Raw genomic sequence first — 6,000 nt, forward strand, 5'->3', positions numbered from 1 at the left:
CTGAGACGAGCCATTGCCCGGTGGTACATGTGGCACTGTGTGTGGCCTCTGGAACACAAGCAAAAGGGGGAAAAGGCCAGAAAAGCATCCGTTGTATGTGCACATGTGTGTGTGCGTGTGCGGGTGTGTAAGCATTGCTTTTATTTAGCACAAGTGCATTGTACTTGAAGTAGACGCTGGGAGTGAGAGTGGCACACAGACCAGCCGCTGGGTCCTGATCCCTGAAAAGACACGGATGGCCCAGACACTGGTCCTTGAGCGACCAGCCTTTCTTCAGCTCCTCCAGTTGAAGGCCTGACTCTATACCCCAGCCTTGGTTTGTTGACCTTGGCAGTGAACCTCAGCTAGCCAACCTTTGAATGGCACTTAACAGTTTACAGAGCACGTTTTTGTCCCCATCATCTTTTTGGCAGGCTTTCTTTCTTTTTTTTTTTTTTTTTTAAAGACTTTATTTATTTATGTGACAGAGAGACAGCCAGCGAGAGAGGGAACACAGCAGGGGAGTGGGAGAGGAAGAAGCAGGCTCCCAGCGGGAGCCCGATGTGGGACTCGATCCCGGAACGCCGGGATCACGCCCTGAGCCGAAGGCAGACGCTTAACGACTGCGCCACCCAGGTGCCCCTTTGGCAGGCTTTCTTAAATGGTAACACGCTGTTGAAATTGAATCTGAAAATACGGCTGTGCGCCTCCCAAAGTACTCTCTTGGAATGTTCACGGTAGCTACTGTGGGAGGAGGACCCGACACGGGGGTTCTGGCCCCAGCTCCGGGGTTGCCTGGATTAACTCGATGATCTCGGGCCGTCCTGGCCCGGTCAGTGAGGGCACTGACAAGCCGCTGCTTCCAGATCTCTTAGGAGGTATGGGAGAAAGGAGTTCCTTTGGGAATTCAAGGGGTTTGTGTGTTTGTGTGTGTGTTTGCATACACGTGTGTGCACAGGTTTTAACAGTTAAAAACATTCTCGACATTACCTTTAAGGAAGCTCTGAAGATTGCTGAGTCCCACCATTAAAGGTATGTTTGTTCACTTCCCAAGCCTCGCCTGAGCACATGCTAGATGCCAGGCACCGCTGGATGCTGAAAATCCATGATTTAAGATAGCATTTTTCAAATAGAGCCCTGTGGGTGGCACGGTAATGCCTGCAATGACTCCGTAAACGCCGCCGTCGCCCGCTCATAGCGGCTCAGACTCAGACGCCGCAGAGCCCACCCTATTCGGACCACGCCGACCAGAGGCTGGGGCCCAGCTGCTGCCCCAGCTGCCTGAGGGTTGTTCCCAGGGATGTGAAGTCCTCGGTGTACTTCCTACCAGGAAGAGCAGAGGGCAAGCGCAGGGCTCCGTGCGCTGGGAGCTGTGGGCGGACGCAGTGACTGCGGGGCGGTGGAGAGGGCGTGGCGGTGGAGAGGGCGTGGCGGTGGAGAGGGCGTGGCGGGGGCGGCTCCACCCTCCTATCACATCAGCAGGGCTCTCCTGCATGACCTTGGCTTTTGGACCTCCATACTTAATGTGGGTGATTCTTTGCTCCCCTCATTCTGTTAACAGACATAGATCAAGCATCTCTTTTGTATAAGACACTGCAATAGAGGCTTTAAGGTGGGGGTGGAGGTGGGGGTCACACAGGGAAACCCACCCTCCCCCTAAACAGCTCACAAGCTAGTGGGGAAAATGGTCTTCTACTGAAACTAGAATACAAGTTGTAACTTACTAATGCTCATCCAATAAATTGTGCCTATTCTATGCCAGGCACTGCTCTAGGATTGGTGGAAGGAAAAAAATAGGTACAAGTCTCTGTTCTCAGGGATCTTACGTCTGGGGAAGGGGGTAAAAAAACACCTGAAACAAATAGTGATGGTATTCATTAGATAGTGTTAAGTACTATGGGGAAGAATAAATCGGGGAAAGGGAATAGTAAATGGTGAGGTGTGGGGGTTGCAGTTTTCAGTAGGGATGTCAGAGAAGACCTCACAGCTAGGTAAAGACTTGAAAAAAGTGAAGTAGCCAGATGGATATCTGAAGGAAAAGCATGTGGACAGAGGGAAGGGCAAGCACAAGGCCCTGAAACTTTGAATATACGTGGAATATTTAGGAATAGCAAGGCGTGTGCCTCCAGATCAGAGGGAGTGAGGTGGGAGCATAGTCAGAGGCAAAGGTAGAAAGAAGAAACTGTGGTTGTATTACCTAGGGCCCGGCAGGCTCTTTAAAGACTCTGACCTTTACTCTGTGAATGTTTAGCTGTTCGAGGTTTTGAGAGAGAAGTGACATAATCTGACCTATATTTTAAAGGACCACTCTAGCCACTGAGTTGAAAATAGATTGTAGGAGCACAGGGAAGGAAGCACAACCAAGTAGTAGGCTCTCCAATAATGCAGGCGAGGTGACATGGTGGTTTGGTCCAGGGCACGAAGACGCCATAGTCTGGGTATGTTTTTAAGGTAGAGCCAATAGGTTTTAGATGTGTAGAGTGAGAGAGCGGGAAGAGTTGGTTATGGCTCCAAGGTTTTTTGGCCTGAGCATAAGGAATTGCAAAGTTGCCATTTACAGCTATTTACTGAGATAGAGGAGGAGAAATTGAGGGGGGGGGGGGAAACAGGCATCCTGTTTTGAACATATTAACTTTGATATGCCTATTAGAAATCCGAATTGGGGGGGGAGGGGCGCCTGGGTGGCTCAGTCGTTAAGCGTCTGCCTTCGGCTCAGGGCGTGATCCCGGAGTCCTGGGATCGAGCGCACATCAGGTTCCCTGCTCCGCTGGGAGTCTGCTTCTTCCTCTCCCACTCCCCCTGCTTGTGTTCCCTTTCTTGCTGGCTGGCTGTCTGTGTGTCAAATAAATAAATAAAATCTTTAAAAAAAAAAAAAAGATATCCAAATGGAAACATCGATTCGGATATACGAGTCAGGAGTTCAGGGAAGAGATCCAAGACTGTAGAAAGAAGTCATCAGTGTATATTTAAAGCTGAAGCTAGATGAGATCACTAAGGGAATAATATGATAGAAAAAAGAAAAGTTCCCGGGATGGAACCCTGAGGACTTCAAGACTAAGAGGTTGAGGCGATGGAGAAGAACCATGAGAGGAGAAGGGGGAAACGTGGCTTGTCAGGAAGGGACGATCAGAACCGTATTTCCAGGAGAAAGGAGAAATCAATATGGCAGATGCTTCTGGTGTGTCAGTAGGGTGAGGACGGAATTAGCAACATGGAGTTCACAGATTACTTGCGCATTTCCACAGAGAGAAAGCGACACAACCGAGTGATCAAAAGAAGGTTTGAGGCAGGGATCAGTGAAGGCTCCATGGATTCAGAATCCTGGGCTTGAGTTCAGCTCAGACCCTCTCACTAGCCTTTCCATTCCCTGACTCTCAGAGTCTGAAAGAGTTCTGGTTATCACTGCCAGGTGTCCTGCCCAGAAGGTGCTAGCTGAGCGATTCAGGGATAGAGGAGGAGAGATTACGTTGCTGTCACCACCATCTTTGCCATTCCTATGGGACTCTGTTCTTGTTCTGTGCTCTTAGATTTCTTTTTTTGAAATGTTAAGTGTTTTTAAATAACCTTTCTTCATATTACACAATTAGCATATGTTCTTTGTAGAAAAACAGAAAAAACTTAAAACTATTCTGAAAACTCCACCTAGAAATCACAGTTAACACTTCATCATACATCCTTCCACATGGCTTTTCTTTTTTTTTTTAATTAATTTATTTATTTGACAGACAGAGAGAGTGTGAGCAGAGGGAGGAGCAGAGAAAGAGAGAGAGAGAGAGAATCCTCAAGCAGACTCCCCACTGAGCCAGGAGCCCAACAGGGGGCTCCATCCCAGCACACTGAAATCATGACCTGAGTCAAAATCAAGAGTCCATCACTTAACTAACTTACCCACCCAGGAGCCCCATCCACATGGCTTTTCTCTGTACTGTTATTTAATTATAAAAATAAGGTCATGCTATACAGTGAGCATAGTTTTGTAACTTATTTTTTAAGCAACATATTTTGAATATCTTTCCAGATCAGGAAGTCTTTTCCTACAGTAGCATTTTTAGTGCCTGCATCATATCCCACAGTACGTATGTACTATGACATTTTTGAGCAGTCCGTTTGCTGGAGATTAAGACACCACAAATAGATAACTAAAACCAAGCCAAGCGATCTCCATCCTCCAAAATCAAACAAACAAACAAAAAACAAGAATTGGGCTTTTTCTGGTGTTCCCAATTAATAACTAACTCCTACTAATTTTACCTTCTAGATATCTTTCACATCCACGTCCACCAACGCCGCCATTACTGATCCACAGTCACCTCTCACTGCACCGGACTATTGCCATCACCCCATAACACGCCTTGCCACATCCACGCTTACCGCCCCCAACCCCTCCTCTCTACTGTGGTCAGGGTGATGATTTTTAAGCCCAGATCACTCCCTCGAGACTCTCCATCCACACCCACTGGAACACCTAAAATTTAAAAAGCCTAATACTACCACATGTTGGTGAGAATACAGTGCTGAGGGCGTGTAAAGCGGTGCGACTTGGAAAACTGGTGGTTTCTTACAAAGGTAAACATGCGTTCACTTTAGGATTTAGCAATTCTGATCGTAAGCCTTTAGCCAAAAGAGAGAGAGACATGTGTTCACAAAAAGACCTCTGGGAGAACATTTAGAGAAAATTGATTCACAATAGCCTCGAAAAGCAACCCAAGTTTCCATCAAGGGAAGATCAGATAAACAGGTTGTGGTATCCATACAATAAAATACTACTCAGCAATTAAAAAAAGAAAATGAGCTGTGGTGATAGAAATCAGAAAGTGACAGCAAGGTGTGGATGGGCAGGAACTGGTTAGAAAAGGGGGGGAGGGAATTATGCTCTGGGCTGATAGAAATGCTCTAAATGTTGGTTTTGGTGATTGTTACACGTCCATTTGTCAGCACTTGGGAAACTGAAGTCTGCTTTTTATACCATGTTAAATAGTCCTCAAAAGAATATTTCCAGTCATTTCTTGGGATAAACCAAAGTCCTTAACTTGGCCTTACAACGTGAGTCCTTCCCTATCTCTTCAGCTTCATCTTGCCCCATTCCCTCTTATTGTAGATGTTCTAGCCTCCCCCCTACCGCTGCCCCCCCACCGGCCTCCTGGTGCCTCAACCGTGCCTTGCCCCCCCCTGCTCCAGCCAGACACAAATCATTCTCTGGACCTGAAATGTGACACTGCCTTCAAAACCATCCCTGACCTCCAACCAGCTTAACCTCAACACATACTTTAATCTCAATTCAAAGGTCACCCCAGAGGAAAAAACAATCAACTACTTTCACAAGTGAGTAATTTCAATTTCCCGTCCTTCCTAGCTTTGCTCTCCTCTCCCATTATCCACTTTTTCCACACTATCTTTTTTTCATAGCACTTCTCACAATTCTTAATTTTTCATTTATTTGCAAGATCAGTTGATTGCCTTTTCCAATAGACTATAAATTCCATGAAAGCAAGACCCCGTATACTTTGCTAAGGGCTGTATCTCCAATACAGAGGAGGTGATTAAGAAAGATCTATTGAAACAAATCAAAAAATGGGCAGAAGATATGAACGGACACTTTTCCAATGAAGACATACAAATGGCTAACAGACACATGAAAAAAATGTTCAAAATCATTAGCCATCAGGGAAATTCAAATCAAAACCACACTGAGATACCACCTTACGCCAGTTAGAATGGCAAAGATAGACAAGGCAAGAAACAACAATTGTTGGAGAGGATGTGGAGAAAGGGGATCCCTCCTACATTGTTGGTGGGAATGCAAGTTGGTACAGCCACTCTGGAAAACAGTGTGGAGGTCCCTTAAAAAGTTAAAAATTGAACTACCCTATGACCCAGCCATTGCACTACTGGGTGTTTACCCCAAAGATACAGACGTAGTAAAGAGAAGGGCCATATGCACCCCAATGTTCATAGCTGCATTGTCCACAATAGCCAAATCATGGAAGGAGCCGAGATGCCCTTCAACAGATGACTGGATTA

The sequence above is a fragment of the Ailuropoda melanoleuca genome, chromosome 1 (genome assembly GCF_002007445.2).
Source record: "Ailuropoda melanoleuca isolate Jingjing chromosome 1, ASM200744v2, whole genome shotgun sequence".
In the NCBI taxonomy this organism is placed as follows: Eukaryota; Metazoa; Chordata; class Mammalia; order Carnivora; family Ursidae; genus Ailuropoda; species Ailuropoda melanoleuca.